Source organism: Macaca fascicularis, chromosome 1 (assembly GCF_037993035.2).
Source record: "Macaca fascicularis isolate 582-1 chromosome 1, T2T-MFA8v1.1".
NCBI lineage: Eukaryota > Metazoa > Chordata > Mammalia > Primates > Cercopithecidae > Macaca > Macaca fascicularis.
The window spans coordinates 72,997,995-73,023,845 of record NC_088375.1 but is presented as its reverse complement, the minus strand read 5'-3'; the positions used below and the strand labels follow the sequence as shown (position 1 = coordinate 73,023,845).

The following is a 25,851-nucleotide window of genomic DNA, read 5'->3' as shown; positions in this document are numbered from 1 at the left end:
TCATCTAATTTTAGTCCTGTTCCCATGTTAGCACTCATTATTTCAGCTCATAGTTTATATCAGCCACCTAGTGCTCCCCAAGGAGAATGGCTACGGCATGATTTAATTATTCCCCTATTGGTGAATATTTGGATATGTTTAATTTTTTTTAGGTTTAGCTATTAAAAATAACGTTTCAGTGAATATGCTTGTACCTACACTTTTGCTAATGGTTACAAAGTATTACTGCAAGTGGAAACACTGGGTTGAAAAGCATGAGTATTGATATGGCTTGACTGTGTTCCCACCCAAATCTTATCTTGAATTGTAGCTCCTGTCATTCCCATGTGTCATGGGAGGGACCTGGTGGGAGGCAATTGAATCACCGGGGTGGGTCTTTCTCGTGTTGTTCTCATGATAGTGAATTAGTCTCACGAGATCTGATGGTTTTTTAAAGGGGAGATCCCCTGCATTCGCACTCTTGCCCACTGCCATGTAAGAAGGCCCTTTGCTCTTCCTTTCCCTTCTACCATGATTGTGAGGCCTCCCCAGCCACGTAGAACTGTGAGTTCATTAAATCTCTTTCCTTTATAAATTACCGAGTCTCAGGTATGTCTTTACCAGCAGTATGAGAACAGACTAATACAAATATTTTCTGATTTTGCAGACACTGTGAATTTTCTGTCTGATTTTACTGGAAAGGCGGAACAATGTGCTGGATCTAAACCCCTAAGTTTGAATTCTGGCTCCACCACATACTCATTGTGTGTCTTAGGGTAAGTTTTTTTAACGTCTTTAGCCTCATTTTCTCCTGTGAAGTGGGGTAAACAATAGAATCCTCCCTATAGAGTTGGTATAACAATCAAATAAGTTAATATATTTAAAAGAGCAACACCGAGCACATAGCAGGCGCTAGATACACACACAAAATTTTACACAATAGCATGACATAGACCTGTATTACCAATGAGAGTCCTTTTCATTATGGGTGTTTATTGAGCAGTATTTTCAGACTCAGAACTCCTAGCAGCCTCACCATTTCTTTTCTGCACACTTAGGTATAATCTTTGCATTTTTTGTAGCAAAAAGCACCTTATCATTGGCACCAGCACAGAAAGTATTTTAAATATTTTAATCATCTCTTTATTGCAATTTGAATCTTAAGTGGTCCCGATAAGCTGGACAAAGAATGAAAACGTTTCTTAGGCTTGACTGAGTTTTCTCAAGAAGTTTCACAACGTCACCGTGATCTCACAGGTTGCACTAATGGCAAACACACAGGAATCAGGAACATGTAGAGCCGAGTGCTTCTACCAGTTAGTGATTCCTGCCAATTAGGAAAAGGCTGAATGCAAGAAAGGCTCAGATTTGTTGGAGTCCATAAATTATTAATACTTTGTTATCTTTAGCATTCAATTTCTGTCAGAGGCTAGTATTTTTGTCTAATTTTGGAAACATATTTTTTTCTCATTTCTGTAGAATTCCCAGAGGTGGAAAAGTAAACACTGCAAATCATAAGAGCTGTAGTAACAATCTGTCAGAAATGGGGAGGGAAAGGTGGGGGCATGAATGGCAGCCTCACCTTCTAGCTGTATAACCACATTCTATGTGCCCACAGCTATGCAATTTAACCTTCTTTGAGCTTAAGACTCCTTATCTATAAAACAGGGCTAATAACCTATTTCACAGGACAAGCGAACGAGATATATATACAGCCATGAGCTACATAATGATTTTTTTGGTCTGCATATACAACAGTGGTCCAAAAAAATTATAATACTATATTTTTACTGTACCTTTTCTATATTTAGGTATGTTTAGATATACAAATACTTACCATTGTGTTACAAGTGCCTGCAGCATTCAGTACAGTAACATGCTATACAGATTTGTAACCTAGGACCAATAGTCTACGGTATACAGCCTAAGTGTACAGTAGGCTATACCATGTAGGTTTGTGTAAATGTGCTCTATGATGTTGGCACAATAGTGAAATTGCTTAAAGCCACATTTTCTCGTAACATAGCCCCATCTTTAAGCGATGCACGACCATGTGTATGTGTATATATACATACATATATGTGTGTGTGTGGGCATATCTGTGTGTGTTCTCAAAATATAAGGGGTTACACAAGTATTAATTATGATGATAGGTGAAGATTATATGGTTTGCCGAGGGTGCTTTAAGTATTTATTACTTCTAAGGTCTAAACATCTTTTAGAGGAGTGCAGGGCAAATTCATGCTATACAGAAATCTACCCTATAGCGGGTTACATTAGGGTGAGGATACACTGCCTCAATTTCCTAAAGATACTGAAAACAATACAGTGACTCATAAAAGTGTGCACTTGGGCAACTCATCTAAACCACCAATAACAGTATATGTTCGTTTCTTTAAAAAAATCTTATTTTTCTTTTTTTAGTTTTTTTTTCTTTGTTTTGAGAAAGGGTCTCACTCTGTCTTCCAGTCTGGAGTACAGTGGCACGATCATGGCTCACTGCAGCCTTGACCTCCTAGGCTCAAGCAATCCTCCTGGCTTAGCCTCCCAAGTAGCTGGGACTACAGTGCACACCCCCATGCCCAGCTAATTTTTTAAATTTTTTGTACAGATAGAATCTCCTGAGGTTGCCCAGGCTGGTCTCAAGTTTGTGAGCTCAAATGATTCTCCTGCCTTAGCCTCCTAAAGTGCTGGGATTACAGGTGTGAGCCACAGTACCCAGCCTGTTCCCCCTTTGTTGTGCCCTTTCTACTATTCTTTACAATACTTTAGGAATATAACTGCCCAAACCAAAGCAAGAAAATCAGGAGGAAAAAAAGAGAAAAATAGAGTCCCTCAAAAACTAAACCAAGGCAAGAAAGAATTATTCACATTCCAAAACAAAGAAAAAAGAAAAAAAATATTGACCTTATATTATAGCAAGGGTATCTAATCCTTTGACTTCCCTGGGCCACACAGGAAAAACTAGAATTGTCTTGGGCCACACCTAAAATGTGCTAACACTAATGATAGCTGATGAGCTAAAAATAAATATATTGCAAAGTATCTCATAATGTTTTAAGTTTATGAATTTATTTTGGGCTGTTTTCAAAGCTATCCTGGGCCCCATGCAGCCCACGGACCATGGGTTGGACAAGCTTAGTTTATAGCAATGTAGTCATTTTTCACGAAATAATACATAATCCCCTAATGTACAGACTCACATCTTTTACTGGTGATAAAATTGTCTATTCAAACTCTAAAGATGCTTTTTTGTTTTCAAAGAAATTCAAAAATAAGTTCCTGAGAATATCACATTTATATAAGTAAAATTTTTTCTTAATAGAAATAATGCTTTTGGTGTTCTGGGTAATTAAAATTAATCCTTGTGCATTAAAATACTTTTGCTTCATTGGATTTTTATAAAAAAATCTTTCAGCAACTTAAATAGTATTTCATCTTCCTATAACCAAGCAATCTGCATTACTTAGTAAGCCAATCTGAGGACAAAAAGTGAGCAAAAACAGCTCCAAAAAATCACAACGAATGTTCCGACAGGTCATATTATTTACGGAAGAAAGAGGTCTTTACTGGAATTCCATATATTCTTAACTTTCACATGCTGCTCACAGCCCAGGTGATCTGATTTATAAAAGAAAAGGAAGGAAATGGAGTGCTATATATAAACAAGCACTTGTTCTCCGACTCTGCTGGAACTGTTCTCATCCACCTCGCTAAGTTCTCTGTCCTTAACTCGCCGGATCTTCACAGCTGCAAATGGCACTGCTCCGTCCCTCCCAATCAGTGTTTGCTCTTAATTTCTGAGTCAGCACACTCTCATGGCTGTTGTCTTACTGTTCGGGTCAATTTTCTCAATCAACTTTGTAGCTTCATTTTCTTTTACCCTCCTCCTTAACTACCTTTGTTCTGCAGGGTTCTATTTTCATTCTCCTTGGATAATCACATCCTTCCGATTGTTTCAATTACCATCTATTTGCTGATGACTCCCAAATCCATATTTCTAGGTCAAATCTTTACTGAATTCCGCATCTGTATAACTGACTGCTTATTAAGTCTCTTCACTTTCGATGGCTCCCAGGAATCTCAAACTTAATATGTCCCTAAGTGAAATCATTTAACTTCTTTAACTTTGTTGTTGTTGTTGTTGCTGTTTTTACATTTAATATAGCATTGTGTTACCACTAAGTTTCCTAAGTTGAACTTCAATATAATCCCTTGCTCCTCCTCTTACTGAATCTTACATCAAGTTCTTATTCAAATTTGTTCACTACAGCAACTCTTATATCCAGCTCTAATTCTTGCTTATTTGCTTCTTTTCCTCTCAATTCCTTCACTTCTTTCCATTCCTATTGTCAAAACTGTGGAAGAGTCCACCATTTTGGCTCATGTGCATTACTTCTGTGGTCTGCTAACCAGTCTTGCTGACTTAATTCCCTATCCCCTCAAATGCATTCTCCACGCAGCCGCCAAATTGCCCTGTAATGAACACAAATCAACTTAGTACTTTCCTCTGCATAAAACCAATTGATTCCCGTTTCACTCACAATAAAGTTCCAACTCTTTAAAGTGGCTCATGTAATCTAGGGCTTACCTACTGTTTCAGCCTCAGTTCTAATTACCACCTGTCTCAAACTCCACTTCAGGGGCCATCCTGAACGTTTCTTTTATTTCCTCAAAATCCTACTCTTTCTTTTGCCTTTGTTCATTCATTACCTATTTTTCTCTCTGTCCAGAATGCTGTTTCCCAGTCCCTCTCTAGCATATTTCCTACTCACGCTAAACTGGACATCCTCATGGAGCCATTTCCCGATCCTCTAGAATACATTAGAATCATCTGCTAGTTGTACCCATCCCCCTCTGTACTTCCCTAGCATTACTGCTCAACACAACTTATTACAATTACTAGTCTAATTGCTCTCCTGACTTCATGACACTAGAGAGGATAAGTCCACCATATTCTATTCAGTATTCCCAGCTCCTAGAAGAAGGTACATCGTGAGAATTCTGTCAGACTGTTGGATAAATGGGTAAGTGAATAAAGGACAACCAAATAAATCACATTTTTGATACACAATCCAGTACAAAGAATCTGCTTCCTGGTTGACTGTGTTGGGGATAATCTTGATCCTCTCAGCAGGAAGATGCAGCCAGTGAAAAGCACTGACTCATAGCCATTGCTATTCATAGTAAAGGTCCAAAATATGTTTCCTCAAACTAACTTTTTAGTCATTGCAGAGACTCCTCAGCATTCTAAGAAGCCTATGATGCTAATATCTCATTCTCAAAGTGAAGAACTTCACGCCTATTGTATATGTAGATCCTTTAAATCAGATTTTCTTTCTTTCTTTTCCTTTTTTTCCTTTCTCCTTACCAGCCCTCTAACTCTTTTCCCCTCTCTCACCACTTTTCATGACAACACCTCACCAGGCTATTCCAGAACCTGGACTTTATCATCTTTACGGAATGCAATCTGTGAAGTTAAAGAAAGGTTGGCCAGGCGCAGTGGTTCATGCCTGTAATCCCAGCACTTTGGGAGGCCGAGGTGAGTGAATCACGAGGTCAGGAGATTGAGACCATCCTAGCCAACATGGAGAAACTCCGTCTTTACCAAAAATACAAAAAATTAGCCAGGCGTGATGTCATGAGCCTATAGTTCCAGCTACCCCGGAGGCTGAGGCAAGAGAATCGCTTGAACCTGGGAGTTGGAGGTTACAGTGAGCTGAGACCACACCACTGCACTCCAGTTTGGGCAACAGAGTGAGACTCTGTCGCAAAAAAATAAATAAATAAATAAAATTAAAAAGATATGTTAACAATTTCACTTTAGAAGAATCACTAACATCTTCCTCTGCAACTATAAGTGTTAATCCTCTGATAGCTTTTCAATGGAGCAAAGTCTCATGATTCCAGAGGCCTAGAATCTGCCTCCTCAATAAAGGTTCCAAACCTTACCATCCTCAGGTTATCTAACATACCTCAAATAATATCAAGAAAGCCCTTGTCATGGTGGTAACATAATTTGAAAACAAGCACTTGCCATATTTCAACATTTTTAGAGTAATTTTCTTGAAGTACATAAGATTGATAGGGTGGCCTAAAAAGGATAAAAGTTCCCTATTCTAGAAGTTCACGATTTATGAAGTTTACAGTAAGCTCATTTGTAACCATAAGGAATAGTTAATACTCCACTGACTCCAGTCAGCTATGTGGCCAATTTTTTGAAGGTAAGGACCATTGCTCTGTTTCTTATCAAGTTCAACTTTCCTTCCTACCTTCTCCACACTGCAACATCTTGGATAGTGCTATGAGTATAGTAATTTAATAAAATAAGTTTAGTGTTTAGTCTTCCCAACTAGATGGTAAGTTAATGACAGAGGCTATGCATTCTATCAATTTCTTCTCCTCATAATAGTACCCAACATGGTAATTTGAATAGCCCAGACTCCTACACACATTCTAACTGACTGGTGAGAGAAATCTGTGACCATTGACTGACACAGCCCTCCTCCTATACAAAAACATTCTGGATATGCAAAGGTGATATTTGCATAGGTTCTCTACCAGTGTGTGTTGGTATAGCCTGAAGAGAAAGCAACTTATAAACTAATTTTAATCACACTAAAATCTTCATGTCCTTTGATAAAAGTCAATAATTTATAGAAATTAATTCTGACCACGAATTTTCAGCAAAGGAAAAGGCAAGTATGTAAGAAGATATTCTTTGAGCCATATTTTTAATAGCATAATCTTGAGGCTAATAAATGTCATATATGAAGTTAATGTTTATGAAAAGACTTTCAGCTACTGAAACCACTTTTCTTACTACTATGGTTATATTAAGTGATAAAAAAATTGCATTTTTACCAACTGATTATAGCTTTGTAAAATAATGGATGCATATAAGGATATACAAAATAATACTAAAGTTTATAGCATTATTTTAAATAATATCTTTCTTCTAAAAATGTCTAAGTATGAAATACAGTTGTTAACTGTCTTAATGATGAAGTGTGGCTGCAAAACCGAACATTCACTTGTTGCAGAGTAAACTCAACTTATTAAGTGATAAAAAATAAAATAAAATTGCATTTTTACCAACTGATTATAGCTTTGTGAAATAATGTATGCATATAAGGATATACAAAGTACATAAAAATGGAAACTATGGATTTTAGCAATTACCTGTTGAGTATCTATTATATGCCAAGTCCTGGGCTTAGTGTTAGCTTTCTTGAAGTAAAAAGTTATTTATGTAGTATTTTTATTTCCTTTTAAGTTTCCCTTTACTGGTGTTATATTATACAGTAAACAGCATATCCAGCCCTAAATAAACCTTGTGGAGGCAGAGTTCTTTATTGGGTGCTATTTATTTGCTCAACACAATCTAAGTATCAGAATTGGACTGCAATTGCCCCTGATTCAGGTATCACAGTAAAAAAATACCTGAAGAAGGTATTTAATTTTCAATGGTGTAAAGAAATTTTAAAATGATTGAGGTTATTTGAGTCTATATTTCCGAATTGTAGTTCTACACTGATGACTAAAGTGTAATTCATTATATTTTACTACACACACAGGAGTGTGATTAAGGGTAGTTACCAGTCCTGAATTTCATGTTTGCATAATGTTTTCACTTCTGTAAGTTTCCTTGGCTCTCTCTAGCTCTACTCCAGGTCATTTGAGTAGTTATTTCCTTCTCACAAAAAGTATAACATGATTTAAAGAAAATTGTCAGTCTTTTCAGTTTGAAAAAAAGATTTTTTTTACATTGCATTTTTTTAAGTGTTTGGTCTTTATCAAACTGCATTTCTAAGGAGATGATTTTCCTCCAAACAACTCTGCAAAATGCTAACTCCCTATTTTTGCAAGAAAGTAAAGCCAATTTTTGAGGAGCAGTACTTCTTGATACTTTTTCTCCCTCTGATGTTTTTGAGCCATGCATCTGTGATAGGAGGACCGGAGGATGTATCATCCTACCATGACTTTTGATAGAACAGTTTCCAGAGTCAGTTTCATGTAAAAACGTTTTCTCCACATGGCAGAAATGATTGGCTCCCCTCTAACTGGGGTTACCTAGAATTTCAGTGTTGAATAGTAGCTAATACCCAGGAGGTTCTCCAATTTTCGATAATGCTGTTGCATGAGTCCTGTTTTCCATAAAATTCAACAATCACCAAGAGATTGGACATCGTTTCATTTTCAATATGCTGCCTAACTTATCTATATAAACTTAGACAACTCCTCAAATTTAGACTAATTCTAAACAAAATTATTTACTTAGCTTAATTATCTATTTCACTTTGACCTTCAGAGCCATCCAAAGCTTTGTTCTCCTGAACAAGGCTTTAGCACTCCCATGCCTTTCCATACATTGGAAAACCTAACATTCTCTGTTCAGTTCCCGCCCCCCTCCCCCCCGCCCCCAGTATACTTTCCCCACCTACCTGTGAGCTTTGAAATCCTGCAATACTCTTTATAGAGTTTTGATTTCTGGTCATGAATAAAAGTATAAAAATCAAAATTTTCTAGTACTCTAAATAGTCCATCTCCAAAAGATGAGTATCCCAACAGCATTATTACAATTATTTGCAGTCAGCCACCTTAGAATAGAAATATATGGTATGATTTGGAAGCATGGAAACAGCAACTCTGCCAGGTGTTCTATGGTAAGAGAGCAATTCATATTTTCTTTCTCTCAAAGACCCTTCCACCATGCATTCCTTTGACTTACTGCCTTCCCTTCTCACTTTATGTACAAGGTCATTTTTCCCTCCCCTTGCAGTCCTACAATCTTGTCCTAATCAGTTCCTTCCTATGGAGCTTATCTGTATTTTCATTTGAATTGGCTATACTTTCCCTTCTTAAGTAATCTTCAACTGACTATAAATAACTGTCGTTTGTCAAAGGTAAGCCAGTCCCTGTCCCAGAATCATCACTAGATAAGGGATTTCTACCTGAAACTCCGTAAGGTTTTTCCAATTACCAACAGCCAACTCAAGTGTCGATAATACATTTTCTTCACCAGAAATCAAACTACTGAGGTCTTCTTGATCTTTGACCAGGATTTTTTTCCTGTCCCTTTTTAAGGTGGGATTTTAAGTTTAATTTGCTTTTCTCGGTGCTTGAATGCTTGTATACCTTAATGCTTTGAGGAAAACTAAAATATTAAAAGTAGTTAGCTGAGTTAAAAACATCTCTGTAGTTAAATTTGTAAAAATAATTAGAAGCCTACTTTGCATTCCAATTTCAGCAGTTGCCTAGACTAAAATTCCTAATAATTATCATTAATTCATTTTCTAAAGTATTGATGTTTCCTTGTATTGTTGAACTGTGCTGGTAAAAAGAACATTTCCAATTATTCTCTTTACCAACCAGGTTTAAAGAAAAAAAAAAGCATAAAAGGATTATTTAAGTATCATCTTAACAGAACAGTACATGATGTTTTCTCTGGTTGTCAGAAAAGTATATGTAATATTCATAAAGTCTCCTTAATCTAACCTGCTTTTTTTGGTTAGTAATTTCTCTACTTCTTTAATATTACACATATTAATGTGACTGTGTAGAGATGAATTACAAGAGTACTCAATCTTTTTAAATAAAGACAATGTCAAGAAAAATAATACTAAAATTTATAGCATTATTTTAAATAATATCTTTCTTCTAAAAATGTCTAAGTATGAAATACAGTTGTTAACTGTCTTAATGATGAGGTCTGCTGCAAAACCACTCACTTGTTGCATAGTAAATTCAACTTATTTTTTGTCATCGTATCACTGAGCACCCTAGAAATTCTCTTCACTGCCCTGCTATTGGGGTTTCTTTAACAATCCATTTTATGAAGCTCATCCAAATTACACAATATCTTATTGTATTGTAAAGATGATAATATAGTTTGGGTAGTTGTCCCCACCTAAGTCTTATGTTGAATCACAATCCCCAATACTAGAGGTGGGGACTGGTGGGAGATGTGTGGGTCATGGGGGTGGATCCCTCATGGCTTGGTGCTGTTTTCATGGTAATGGGTTCTTGCCAGATCTGGTCATTTAAAAGTGTGTGTCACTCCCACCCCACTCTCTCTTGCTCCTACTTTTGCCATATTACGTGCCTGCTCCTACTTTGCCTTCCATGAGGAATAAAAACTTCCTGAGGCCTCCCCAGAAGCAGATGCTGCCATGCCTGCTGTACAACCTGCAGAACCAGGAGCCAGTTAAACTTCTTTTCTTATAAATTACCCAGTCTCAGGTATTTCTTTATAGCAATGCAAGAACAGCCTAAATACAGATGAGGATACTGAGTTTCAGAAACAATATAATTTGTGTACTTAGATAAAATTTCATATACTGTTATATGATTGAGCTATAGTAACTAGATGCAGTTGATTCTTGAACAATATGCATTTGAACTGTTTGGGTCTACTTATACGTGGATTTGGTTCTGCCTCTGCAATCACTGAGACAGCAAGACCACCCCCTCCCTTTCCCCCCAACTCCTATTAAACCTACTTAACATGAAGAAAATCAGAATGAAGTCCTTTATGATGGTTCATTTCCACTTAATAGTAAACATATTTTCTCTTTCCTATGATTTTCTAAATAATATTTTTATTTTCTCTAGCTTATTTTACTGTAAGAATACAGTACATAAGAATATACAAAATATGTGTTAATTGACTGTTATCAGTAAGGCTTCTCAATAGTAGCCTATTAGTAGTTTTTTTGTGTTTTTCATTTGTTTGTTTGTTTGTTTGTTTTGAGACAGAGTCTCACACTGTCACCCACGCTGGAATGCAGTGGTGCGATCTCGGCACACTGCAACCTCCGCTTCCCTGTTTCAAGCAACTCTCCTGCCTCAGCCTCCCGAGTAGCTGGGACTACAAGCGCCTGCCACCATACCTGGCTACTTTTTGTATTTTTAGTAGAGACAAGGTTTCACCATGTTGGCCAGACTGGTCTCGAACTCCTGATCTTGTGATCCACCCACCTTGGCCTCTCGAAGTGCTGGGATTACAGGCGTGAGCCACCACACCCAGCCACATAGTTTTTTAAGGAGTCAAAAGTTACACAAAAATTTTTGACTGTGCAGTGAAAGGGGTCAGTGCCCCTCACTCCTGCATTGTTCAAGGGTAAACTGCTATTTGTCAGGACAATGTGGAAACTCTACAAGTACCACTGTCTGATGACTGGGGCGGTTGTAGTGATGAGGTGGTGGGGGGTAATCATCCGTCTGTTGTTCAAGTTCTTAAGGAATTAAAAAAATACCAAGTCAAAAGTAACAACTGAATAAAGAAGGGGGCTGCAATCTTAAAGTCATTTGCTATAATATGCATTCATTGTGTATTTAGCAAAATCAAAACATTTAATGATGTTTCAAAACTCATTCAGGAAACCTAGATTTAATAGTATTTATTTATAACAAAAGGGCATTTTATGTTCACTGCAGCAACACAAGACCAGTCCACTAAAACATGGTTTTGCTTTCTTTTCTCTTTCTCTCCCTTTTCTAAACAATTCAGCCCCAAAGCAGTGAAATGGAGCAGAACTAGTTAGCCATCCATGCAGTTGGTTTGGGAGAGGGCCATGGTACCAGAGTGAAATGTCAGAGCCAGACCAGCATGAGAAGAATGTCTACTCAAGGGATGGCAGCAGAGTGTGGATGTCAGTCTGAGATGGGTGACGAGGTCAACCCAAAGAGGGACGCCCAGCACATAGTGTCAGAGAGCAAGCAGGGTTGAGAGGGTGTCCCTGCAGGGTTCCTGATGGTGGCAGTAGCGGCAACTCAAGATTGGCTACATACAAGGAGACTGATCAAATAATATATTGAAAATAGCAAGAATCAGAAGCTTCACCATGGATGAGAAAGGAATTACAACTATAAAAAAGCAGAAAACCAGAAGTAACTCTATTATATCAGATCAGAACTAGAGGTACCAGTATGAGTTCATGGTTCTCAAAATATATAGACATAAAATAAACAGGTATGGAAATATCTGTATGCATGAATATAAAATATATTCCTTAGCTCTATCAACTAAGAGTGTGTGAGAGCAGTGATATCCTCATTAGCAATAAACACTCAAATATTTTTCTCTAAATATTATTGTCCTTTATCCACTATAAGAAATGATGGCACCTTGGAGAAATGGCAGATTCAGGGCTAGGGTAGAGAAACTAATTTGAGTCTGGAACATCTAATGTGCTAGAGTATAAGGAATTGTTCAAGGGATAATGGGGATATGCCAAAAAGACAGAGAAGTTTCAAGGGGCTCCCAGTGGCCAAGCCTTAGACAACTTGAAAATCAAAATAAATGATTATAACAGATTACAATCCATTGATTACAGCAGAATCCCATAAGTCTGTGTTCACATAAATAAATAAACAATAAATTGACAGTTTGATGATGAAAGAGATAACGATAAAATCTCAAAATGCCTGTCCAAAAAGTATGCATTAAATACACAGAGAAAAGAGCAGACTTCCAATGGAAAAGGCTGGCAGACAACACCTTCTGTCATCTGGTTAATATCACGAGTCATGGGACGAATCAAAATTCTGTGTCATCTGACAGATGCAATGAGAAGAGCCTTCCCTGTGCTATTTAGACTTATGTTGGGTATCAACTCACTTTGACATTTATATTTCAGTGGCGCATTTAAGGAGATACATAATAGTTATAATTAAATGTCAGGGTTTAAATTGCAGTGATAATTTCCTTTTCTAACTACTTAACCTAAAATGAAATATTTATGATTTAAACTAAAATCTTAAAATAGGCATGGACAGGATAGGATCTTCAAAATATCCTCAGAGAGGTCACATGCAACATAGGTGAAGACCAGTGCTCTGGAACGCTGCTGGGCAACCCCAGTACAAACCTCTTTTCTTTATGAATTATCCAATCTCAGGTACGTTTTAGAGCCACTCAAGAATGGACTAACACAAATGTCTAGTTGGTAAAATCAAAGATGTATTTCTTTCCTCCAGATCTATGTATCTCTGTGAGTTACCTTTTGCAGACATGACAGCCATTAAATTAATCATCAAAATAAACTGCATGATGAAGCAGAATTGGGATTTGCTACAAGTGTTAAATCCAAATTTGAAAAAATAATTAAGCATACAAATCACATTTCTCCTATTATTAACGTTTAGTGAGAGCAAAAAGGTTTGTATTATCAATAAGTATAATTAAAATATTTTAGCACTATTTCATACTCATTTAACATTTGTATTTTTGTACACATTTTAAACATGTATATTAGTACAGAAACAGTAGTACATCTTTGCAACTTATAAATATGCATACATTGCAGGCACATGCTAAACATTTTTTTACTACTAATAATTTACGAGAAAATTTTGGAGATCATAGGAGAAAAGAAAGGGTTGATGAGAAGTAAGGGGGGAAACAGGACATGTAGGAGGGATGCTACTGTGGTGGACCAGGGAGAGAAAATGGAAGTTTTAGAAATAGTGAAGCGTGCATTAAAGTGGTGGTATACAGACTGAAAATGGAGGAGAGCATTTACATGCTTTGTTCACGGAAACACTAGGACTTGTGATGCGTAAGTCATGGAGGTGAGAAAGAAGACAGCATCAGGAATGACTGAAAGGATTCTGGCATAAGCAACTGGATGAATGCTGGGTAATATTTCCTAAGACTGGGACATTAGAGTAGGACATTGTGGGGGAGCGATACTAGGATTCCATGTGGGTTATGTTAAATTTGAGGTGGTAAATAAGTGGTTGATTTAAAAAATATTCCCCTTCCCAGCAGCTACTGCCATCCTCTTGGGGGAGTTTCCATTTCTCTGTCAGTGACTCACCTTCAGACTTTCCAGCACTTTAACCTTTGCTGTAGGTCAATATCCACTCCCAGGTTCTTAGAGTGGATCGAATCTCAACCACAACTCTAATCATTCCAGCTGCTTTACTGTATTTTCACTATTATCCTATACTGTGACTGCATTAAGTCTTGTGGACAGTTGGTTCATTAGTGCCTTAGTGAAGTGGTCCCCTTTTGACTCCTTCCTTCCCTCCTCTATTCCCCTGTGAAACATCATCTCTTCACTGTCCCAGGGTCTTAGGATTTTCTTCTTTGGACTGCTATTCTAGCACTGTATCATGTCTACTGGTTCATGTCTATCATCACATTTCCTATTAGACTCTGGTCACTGAGGGCTGAGGCTGTGTCCTATTCATCTTTCTATCTCCAGCACCAATCTCAGTGCCTGAAATATAATGGCTGCCCAACAGAACTTTAAAACCCGGAATTGTGCAGATAAAATTAACTGCTTTTTCTTTTAACTACCCTAAGTCCATCATAATAATTAAATCAGACTTATCAGCGTTCAAAAATCCAGTTCAATAAACCAAAGGTGGTTATTTTAAAATTTAAAGCCATTAAATCTAGTTTGCATTCATATTGCAAATTCTGTTCCAAGAAGTGACAGATTTCTTTTTCCTGGGAAATCAAGGGAAGAAATTATTTAGGTTTCTTGGGCTAAAGTAGTCTCTGATCAAGTTAGTTACCAGAATTAGTGTCAGTGCAAGTTATAGATGAGCAGCTGGAGAGTTTAAGAGTGTGAAAAGGAAGATGAGAAGTGAGTAATAAAGAAGGGAGAAAAGAACAAGTTTTCATTTTGTGTTTCTTTGTTGCTGTTGTTTTCAGAGGTTAATGCATGTATATCTAAATACATGCTCCATTGGTTTAATAATATCTTTATCACATTTAAACTCTGCCTAATGGAATGTAGGAGAAAATATTCAACATGGTTTAAGCAGATCCAGGAAAATGATTTTTCCAGTTTCTTTTTCAAAGGTGAAATTGCTTCCAGAAATTTGTCTTAAGAGTAAACTCTCCCATGTACAATTGCACAGGTGTGGGTGGTGGACATTTATAGCAATCCTCTGAAATAACTGACAATCCACTGATGAGCCAGTGTTCACTTTGACACTGGATAAAATGAAATACCCAGGCAGTAAAAGAAATATAAGCCCAAAGATATTTTCCAAGACTTGTTTTAGATTTGGAAAAAAATAAGTAATGTGTATTTATACATTTATTTCATCGTCCCTGCAGTTAGTCTTTTACTCCTCTTCTTTCTGTTTTCAATGATATCAATTACAGACCATAAAATTTCTAGGAGGAAAAACACAATCTCTATCATTAGCACAGAAGAAACAGCTTCAGTTTAAGACAGGTTACTGCCAGCAATTCTAATCATAGTCTATAGCTGTGCTGTTTGCTTCACAGCCACTGCCATTGTGGCTACTGGGTGCTTTAAATGTGGCCAGTCTGATTTGAGATGAGCTCTAAGTGTAAGATATACACCAATTTTGAAGATTTATTGTTAAAAAAGAACATAAAATATCTCACTCATGACTTTTATATTATTCAATATTTGCATGTCAAATTATGGTAGTTTAGATATGCTATTGGGTTAAATACAACATATTATTAAAATTAATTTCACGTGTTTATTTTTACTTTTTTAGTAAGACTATTAGAAAATTAAAAATTACATGTGTGGCTTGCATTTCTATTTGTATTGGAAATAGAAATACAACATTCTATATATTATATATAACATATATAACATACAAGTAACATACATAGTATATATAATAGCATTATGTATAAAAATACTACATATTAAATATATTATTATATTACATATAATCTATGATATACAAAATATATATTATATCATATAATAAACAATATTAATATATAATATAGATGCATTATAGAATATATTACATATTATCTAATATACAATATTAATATATATTCTGTATTAGTGGTTACTTTATGAAGTGCTAGTCCACAGAGTCCTTTCAACACCATGTTTAAACTGGACTACAATAAATCATGCTTTTATTCTTTTATGAATATGTGAAAAAAAGTTCAGAAATCAAGAAAATAAACCAAAATTGGAAAACAATGCAAAATCAGAAATATCCCTCATCCGATTTCAACAAGTAAAAGGAGCAGAGAGGGTCTAATAATGCAAAGTATTCATGCACATTAAGTGAATGCTCACAGCTGCCTTTCCCAAACTAAATATAGCACTGCCAAATTAGTTCTACAGAAATGCTGCTCACTGCGCAGGACATGCCCTGTCTTACAAGCATGCTGCTGTATTTTAATTAACTTGGCTAAACTGTAATGAGGATGCCTAAGAAACAGGAAGAAAAGGCAGAAAATAAAATAAAGGGCAATGGAAATATTGTAGAGGTGGCAGGAAGGCAAGGCTGGCATCTCACCCCAGAAGAGTGCAGGGGCTTACTCTGAACCTGGTGAAACAGATCAGAAGTGCCGTGGGCCTGTCTCCCCAGCTGTATCCACTGATGACTTCTGAATTTGGAATATGGGGAAGAATAATGCCTCTGAATGTAACGATAAAATATGGGACTCTTCCATTGTGAAAGGAAATCAAAGAGCTATACTTCAGTGTCCTTTTAACAAATGTTCCTAAACAGTATCCTAAGGTAGCATGATGGACACACACATGGCCACCCTTTGTCTGTGGCCATCAGAGCTGTCCAAAGCATCTACTTATATTCCATGAAAAGTCAAGGACTGTGACAAGAGAGAAAATGAAATGGAACTCCTTCACTCCCACTGCTAGTCACCTCAGGCAAACTTTCATATGTAGCACTTATGATATCACTTTATGCTTTAGAGAACACGATTTGACCTATTTTTTTTTTATCCATTTAACAGGGAGCTGTGTTATAATAGGTTTCTGTTAAACCTTGGTCTAGTTATTCTAAGAAGCCTGTATTACATCAAGTAATAAAGGGGTAAGAAATATTCAAGAAGGAGAGAACAGGCAGAGGAGAAGCAAAGAATTCAAATGCCTCTCCTGGTGCCTTATCAGTATTACCTATTACCTTTTATTTGGTATTAACTGAAAAAAATGGCTTCTATGAAGCCATTTAACAGGGAGCTGTGTTATAATGGGTTTCTGTTAAACCTTGATCTAGTTATTCTATGAAGCCTATATTACATCAAGTAATAAAGGGGTAAGAAATATTCAAGAAGGAGAGAAGGGGCAGAGGAGAAGCAAAGACAATTCAAATGCCTCTCCTGGTGCCTTACCAGTATTACCTATTACCTTTTATTTGCTATTAACTGGAAAAAAAAAAAAAAAAAAAAAACCTCCCAGCTTCATTAGCTTCATTATCTCAATGCTTAGTGAGAAGGAACTTTTTTGTCTTTGTCTGATTTTAACACCTTCAAGGCTCATAACAAAGCTCTCAAAGGCTTTAACTATTCCCAAGTTTCTCCCTCACTAGCCTCCTTATCATCTTTCTTTCAGATGTAAAAGTTGGGTGCTCATGCATTTCAAATAATGGAAGATAAAGACTGCCAGGAAAAGAGAAAGGAGGAGAGAATTAATCAGTTCATTTTTCTCTAGTTTTAAAATACCTTCAAACTGCCAGTTTCTCCAATAAGGGACAATCCATATAGACATTATTTTTTTTTTTTTTTTTTTTTTGGTTTTTGGTTTTTCAATTTTTTTTATTTATTTATTTATTTTTTTGAGACAAGGTCTCACTCCCATTGCCCAGGCTGAAGTGCAGTGGCATGATCTGGGCTCCTTGCAACCTTGACCTCCCGGACTCAAGTCATCCTCCCACCTCGGCCTACTGAGTAGTTGGGGGTACAGGCATGCCACCACACCAGGCAATTTTTTTGTACTTTTTGTAAAGACAGGATTTTGCCATGTTACCCAGGCTGGTCCTGAACTCCTACGCTCAAGGGATCCACCTGCCTTGGCCTCCCAAAGTGCTAGATTACAGGCACGGGTCACTGAGCCTGACCATGATTGCTTTGTGAGACAACATACCCAGCTATCTCAGAGCTTTAGTAAACACAAGGGTACGACGCTATTCATGGATGTTGATATGGTTTGGGTGTCTGTCCTGACCCAAATCTCATGTCAAATTGTAAATTCCAGTGTTGGTGGTGGGACCTGGTAGGAGCTGATTAGATCATGGGGACGGATTTCACTCTTACTGTTCTCGTGATAGTGAGTGAGTTACTGCAAGATCTGGTTGTTTAAAAGTGTGTAGCTCCTCCCCCACTCTCTCTTCCTCGTGCCCCAGCCATGCAAATCCTGCCTGCCTCTCCTTAGCCTTTCACCATAATTTTAAGTTTCCTGAGGCCTCCCCAGGCATGCATCTGTACAGCCTGCAGAACGGTGAACCAATTAAACTTTTCTTTATAAATGACTCAGTCTCAGGTATTTCTTTATAGCATTGCAAGAATGGACTAATACAGATGTCAAATGTGGATAAATAGAACATATTTGTAACAGTAAACCTGTTCAAAGAGGCAATGGTGTAGAAATATAAATGTAGAGTTGTTTTGGCCTCAATTAGCAGTACCATATTAGAGATGAATGCAAAGACCCACAAATGGACAATAGGATAAATTGATTAAGATAGAATATTTATTAAATATACAATTCTAGAGCTTTGACATTACCCAAGAACTTTTGAGACAACACTTTTTAGTTAGTTGCTTTTAATTTATAGAATCTACACTTTTTATCATAAATCCTTGGGTTGATTTGGCAAGGTGGGGTGATCTACAAGCAATTTCAAATTTACACGTCTAACAATTCCTCTGTGTATTTTAAGGAAATACTGTTTCATGAGATTCAGCTTTAGCTAATTACTATTCATTTAATAGTAATTAATTAGTACTTTATTTAGTAGTAATTTTATAGTAAAATTGGGATAACTTTTTTTTTTTTTTGAGACAGAGTTTTGCTCTTGTCACCCAGGCTGGAGTGCACTTGCATGATCTTGGCTCACTGCAACCTGTGCCTCCCGAGTTCAAACGATTCTCCTGCCTCAGCCTCCCAAGTAGCTGGGATTACAGGCATGTGCCATCATGCTGGGCTAATTTTTGTATTTTTTTAGTAGACACTGGGTTTCACCATGTTGGCCAGGCTAGTCTCAAACTCCTGACCTCAGGTGATCCACCCACCTTAGCCTCCCAAAGTGCTGGGATTACAGATGTGAGCCACTGCGCCCAGCCCGGGAGAATTTTTTTATAAAGTTTAATCTGCTTATTTAAAATAAGAAGAGTGCTTTTAGTTGGCAATTTTTTCTTAGGCCTCCCTTCAAAAAACCATTATCCTCCCGCTGGACAAAAAGAACTGCAGGAAGCGCATGAGTATTCCCACTGGTAAAATGCAGAGTAACAAAAGCATTGTCTGTCTTGGATGTAAAACTATATAAAACATTTCCATTTGGATAGTATGTAAACTGCATGATGTCTCAAAGTCAGGAATGCATTTATTCCAGTCAAGCATAAGTCCCCCTCACTTTTCCCTCTCGAACTGTGAAAAAACATACTGACTTGTTTTACATGTAGTCCTTAATGCAACACTAATATAAAATATCCACATTAGCATTCATGTGCCAAAAATAGCATCAGTACTCCAAAGATCTTTTAGTATGTAACCCTGTCAAAGGGAGAGAGAGGTAGAACTAATACTTTCCTGGAGCTGCTCATTCAGAATTCCTAAGTGGATGAAAGGGAATCTCAGACACGTCATCTCTAATAAAGAACATTCCTGCTAAGTTCCACTGGAAGAAGAAAACTTGTATTATTTGGAATTAGCAATCATTGTGAAGCCAGCATTTCTGAGCAAAAGTTTTTAAGTTAAAAATAGAAGCAGTAGATTATTTAGCATTATCCATCAAAGGTAACTATATTTTCTCATCGGAGAAGTTGGAAAAACATACCAATTCCTCATTTAGAGAACCATAGTGAATTAATTTCATGTTAAGAACACACTTTCTTTAAGCACCCTTTCACTTTATCCAATACTATTACTATGCTTATTGTTCTCTAGATAAAAGTAGCCCTTCCTGCCTGCATTTTTCTTTACTCATCCATAGATTTCACCTTTCAAATCAAATACATGCCCTTCAAATCAGCAAATTTGTCATTTTACATAGTTTAGAAAATTTAAAAATATTAAAAAACCTTCTTGAAAATGCTACTAATACTTAAAATAGAATCAACTGTTAAAGGGGCTTTTCACATGTAGGAAGTAGGTACTCTTTAGCTAGAAGACCAGGGAATCCTACGGACCAATTATTTAAAAGTAAAACAACAAAAGAATTAAAAATGCAAAAAAACTTCCGGCCATAAAACCATCACATCAGGAATAAAAATGAAATATTCCTGACATTTTGCTGCAGCTATAGACTAAGTTTTGAACTAGCTTCTTGTTTGATACATCAAACTTTGTTCCACCTCTTACGGTAATTACTCAAGATTTTCTTTATTAAAACATTAATCATTTTAGCCTCTTGAAAATTTTAAGTAGCTTATTTGTCAAGCTATTTAAATATAAAATTAACCTTTCCTTGAATATTAATTGTCATTGATTTTATATCTGTAAACAATAATAGAATGAATATAAACCACCAAAATAAGTATACTTTGGTTCTACTGAAAACATTTTTAAAAATGAACAAAATTAAAATCTTATCTCTAGTTTGACAGAGATGAAAATTTAGCTGTTCAACTTTTATCAGTGAGATATAGATATACTAATATTGGAAATAAGCATGAAAAACAAAATCTCTACATTATTAAAGATTTATCCTTTTTTTTTTTTTTCTGAATTCTATGGCTTCTAAGTTGAATCATTTTCTCTCTACACTCATTCATCCATTCAATTCAACAAGCATTTATTGAGTGCCTATTATATGCTAAGCACCATTTCACTTGATTTTGATAAAGCGAAACAGCAACAATTCCTTGTCTTCTGAGAAATACCTTCTAGGAAGAGAGACAGCCAGTAGACAATGGCACGTGATAAGTAAGTATGTTGTATAGAATGTTAGACGTTGGTGAATATGATGAAAATGCAGAGCAGGGAAGGGAGAACCAAGGGTGCTTGGGGAAAGGGAGCGTCAATCTTAAATAGAATGGCCAAAGTGGGCCCCATTGACAAATGGTATTTGATGAAAAGACTTGACGATGTTGGGAGGTGAGCCAGGGAGGCGAGCCAGCCATACCAGGGAAAAGAGCACTGCTAACAGAGGGAACAGTCAGTGCAAAGGCAGCAGGACAAGAGTGTTTCTGGTGTGCTGGGGGAATTGCAAGGGGACTAGCGAGGCTGGAACAGAGTGAGCACCCGGAAAGAGAAGAGGAAGAGAAGAGGCTGGAGGAAAGGGGGCTGGATCATCTAAAACCTTTTATGCTGCTTTACAGACATTTGCTTTTACTCTGAGGAAAAAGGGAAGCCATCAAAAACTTCCAACCAGAGAAATAACATGATACGACTCATGTTTCAAAGGATTATTCTGAGGTCTTTGTTGAAAACAGACTTTACATAAAGCAAAGGTGAAAGCTAGGAGGTCCCTGCAATAATATAGTGTGAGCTCATGGTGGCACAGGAAAAAATGAAGAAACAAGTGACAAGTGATTGGATTCTGGATACATTTTCAGATCACTGTTGTAGGACGATTTGATAGATGAAATGCAAAACAGGAAAGAACAAGATAAGTCGGGGTAGTATCTTCTTTATGCAATTTTCCCCAGTTCACCCAGTTAAATTTAGTAATTCCCATTTTTGTGCACCATTGCATGTAAAGCATATTCTGTATATCTCTATTACAGTATCTACCCTGTACTGATTGTTAGTAGATGCTTATATACTCCCTTGTACCTATAAATTTTTCCTTGAGGGAAATGCCACTATATATATAGTGTGTATATATATATATGGTGTGTGTGTGTATATATATATATATATGGTGTGTGTATATATATATAAAGTTTTATATACATAAAACTGTATTCCCAATACCTAGTAAAATGCCTGACATATCATGGATGATCATAACATGTCTATGAAAAAACAAGTCAATGAGTACTCATGGAATGAAATGATTAGTGCTATGTATCTCTTCATAATAGTCCTCGACTTGCAAATCAGAGACACTATTCAGCAAAATCATTATTTTTTCTGTACTCATACTATACTGACTTTTGTTGAACTTGCATAGTTTGCATACTGCACTTCATGAAGCTTCAAAATAGGAAAGCAATTCTTTTTTTTATTATTATTATACTTTAAGTTCTAGGGTACATGTGCATAACGTGCCCTGCCCTGCTTATATATGACCTTACTGCCTTGCCTGTTCATTCAGAATCATGTACTGAACATGAAACAGTAGTTATTAAACCAAAGTTATGTTTAAGTTAAATCCGTTTATCAGGTTCTCAAAGTGTGGTAGAAATGATACGAATGAGAGCTAAGATGAATTTATACATGTGTGTATGTGTTACACATGCACATACATATGTACATACATGGAATATATATATAATATATACTATACATTTATAGTATATATTTATGTATAGTATATATAGTGCATAATATATAGTACATATTTGTATATAGTATATCTATAGTGTACATGTATACTGTGTGTGTATATTTTATATATATATTATATATATATAAAAAACTAGATATCATAAAAAATGCCCTCACTAAAAGAAATAGTTTCTCAAGAATAGGCAACAGGGCTGGTCACAGTGGCTCACACCTATAGTCCTAGCACTTTGGGAGGCCAAGGCAAGTGGATCGCTTGAGGTTAGGAATTTGAGACCAGCCCAGACAACATGGTGAAACTCCATCTCTACTAAAATACAAAAATTAGCTGGGCATGGTGGCAGGTGCCTGTAATCCCAGCTACTGTGCAGGCCGAGACAGGAGAATTGCTTGAACCCAGGAGGCGGAGGTTGCAGTGAGCCATGATCGTACCACTGCACTCCAGCCTGAGCCACAGAGCGAGACTCCATCTCAAAACGAAACAAAATAAAACAAAAGAATAGGCAAAGGGAAATTGAAGGGGCCACTGACATATTACAAACTTTGACATTTGTGAGAAATTCTTTGAAAAAAATCATATTTATACTCACAGTCTCCAATTCTGAAAATGGATTTCTTTATATAGTAAGATTTCCCAATAAAATTTATTTTCTACCTAGCTTTAGGGCAATATTTCATACATAGCATTTTTCTCGGAAGATACTGAAGTGCTTGCTGATGTCGGGAGCTTATGAAAATAGCAAAACTAGAGTGGTTATGAACAAACAGCTGCAAGATGTGAGAAGCATTTTTGTTGTTTTTGTTTTGTTTTTAAACTTTTATTTTAGGATGGGGGATGCATGTGAAGATTTGTTACATAAGTAAACACGTGGCATGGGGGTTTGTTGTACAGAGTATTTCATCACCAAGGTATTAAGCCCAGTACCCAATAATTATCTTTCTGTTCCTCTTCCTTCTCCCACCTTCAAGTAGGCCCCAGTGTCTGTTGTTTCCTTCTTTGTGTTAAGTTCTTATCATTTAGCTCCCATTTATAAGTGAAAACATGCAGTATTTGGATTTCTGTTCCTGCGTTAGTTTGCTAAGGATAATATCCTCCAGCTCCATCCATGTTCCCACTAAAGACATAATCTCATTTTTTTTATGACTGTGTAGTATTCTATGGTGTATGTGTACCACATTTTCTTTATCCATTCTGTCATCGATGGGAGTTACATTAATTCCATGTCTTTACTATTGTGAATAGTGTTGCAATGAACATTCACATGCATGTGTTTTTATAATAGAATGATTTATATTCCTCTAGGCATATACCCCCAGTAATGGGATTGCTGGGTCAAATGGTAGTTCTGCTTTTAGCTCTTTGAGGAATTTCCACACTGCTTTCCACAATGATTAAACGAATTTACAATCCAACCAACAGTGTATAAGTGTTCCTTTTTCTCCACGACTTCACCAGCATCTGTTGTTTTTTGACTTTTCAATAATAGCCATTCTGATGGTATGAAATAGTATCTAATTGTGCTTCTGATTTGCATTTCTCTAATGATCAGTGTTATTTAACTTTTTTTTCCATATGCTTCTGTTGCTGTTTAATTAAAGGTGAAAAACCAGACATCTTAGGAATCCAAAGTAACTTGATATGCTGAATGGGAGCTAGAATTTATCAGTGTAGTAAAACCTCCTTCATTATGAAAGTGACTACTTTGCTGAGCATATTTGTTTATTTATTTGCTTGTTTACTCACAGACATGGAAATCAAGTACCTGTCCATCATTCTTGGGAACAACCTTACATGAGGAAACAATTCAAATGCATGTGCTTCAGACTAAGACAGCCAGTGTCACAGTCAATCATTTAAAACAGCAGTCCCCAATCTTTTTGGCACCGGGGGCCGGTTTCACGGAGGACAATTTTTCCACCGGCAGAGTTGGGGGAATGGCTTCAGGATGAAACACTTCCATCTCAGAACAGCAGGCATTAGATTCTCATATGGAGTGTGCAGCGTAGGTCTCTCACGTGCACAGTTCACAATAGGGTTCCCGCTCCTATGAGAATCTAATGCTGCCACTGATCTGACAGGAGGCAGAGCTCAGGCAGTAATGCTCACTCACCCACCATCCACCTCCTGCTGTGCGGCCTGGTTCCTAACAGACCGTGGACCAGTACTGGTCTTCAGCCCAGGGGTTGGGGACCCCTGATTTAAAAAGCTATCTCCATTTGGGGGTAGAGTGTATTTGCACATACATTATCATTGTGTCAACTGGTCTTCTGCTACTGTGGCCTCTGTACCGCAGGGGAGGGGATATCCAATAGAACGAATTTGCCTGGAGTGGTAAGCAGAGCCCTATAAAGATTGAGAAGTGAAATGGCCAAGAGGCGATTCTTTAAGAAGATAGCCAAGAGATTCTAGAAGCAGCCCTGTCTGATCAACAAGCACGAAGTTTTTATTTTCTGCTCTGTAATTCCCTTAAATTATCTGTAGGACTTCTATAAAGTTATAATCAGTTTCAGTCTTATATGAACTGTGTTATAGGGAATGAAGTGAGGAATCAGTATTCATTAGTACAGTGTCATGGCCCCAGAGAGAGCTTCAGCAGCAGGAGAAGCAGTTATGATGTGCCCATGTGAACAAAGAAGAGGGAAAACTGCAGTGATAGTCTTAGAGGGACACATGACAAATCTAAAAGGTAGAGATTTGTGTAACATGCAAGTGCAACACATTGGTCTGTTGAGTTGAGATGCAATAATTATTCCATAGTCTGTATGTAATCAGAATAGGATTTTGAAAAGTTTTTGTTAACTAATGAATAAAGAAAATATAGCATAGATGTGTGGCCAAATACGATTTTGCCTAATGTAAAGGTTATAATCTAGTGAATAGATTTTATAGTACTTGTAAATATGATTTTCAAATATATTTCCTTAGAATATTACATTGAATCAAGTGAGACTGTGATTTTTAAGGTCAAAAACAGCTGAATGTCAATAATTTCACACAGTTCAACTTAATAAATTTCAGAAATAATATTATATAAGAGTATTCTACTCTTCCATGTCTGAATGCTTTGATATTATGCATTGATTTTATGAAAACACATTCAGTTCAATATTTCTTCTTATGGAAATTTACATACAAAACAGATTCAGCATCACTGGACTCAATCTTGTATGTGTATACAGAATCAGAATCAGGGATAACAGGAAGGCTGAGAGCAGAAACTGCCTTTTTATAGGACCTGGTCTCTGGAATTTACAGCACATAAAGAGTTAAAAGGCAGGTTGCTCTATTTTACTTGGACTCTTACCTTGATGCTTCAGTTTTACTAAAACTACTAGTGAATCTTAAGTAAGATAATGTAGATAATACACCTAAGCCTGTCAGAGATTTGGAAGCTAATGTAAAACTTACCAAATATAAACATGGCATATAAAGTCTAAATCTCCAAAATTATTATTTTAACTTTTTCCTTAAACAATGGTATTATTAAGC

The 25,851-nt window shown here is 36.7% G+C and overlaps 1 protein-coding gene across 3 annotated transcripts in view; it reads right to left on the bottom strand.

Annotated features, from left to right (window-relative positions):
* Window positions 1-25,851, bottom strand: part of KCNK2 (potassium two pore domain channel subfamily K member 2) — a 235,503-nt gene that overhangs the window by 4,753 nt on the left and 204,899 nt on the right. The gene's annotated exons all lie outside the window — the stretch shown is intronic.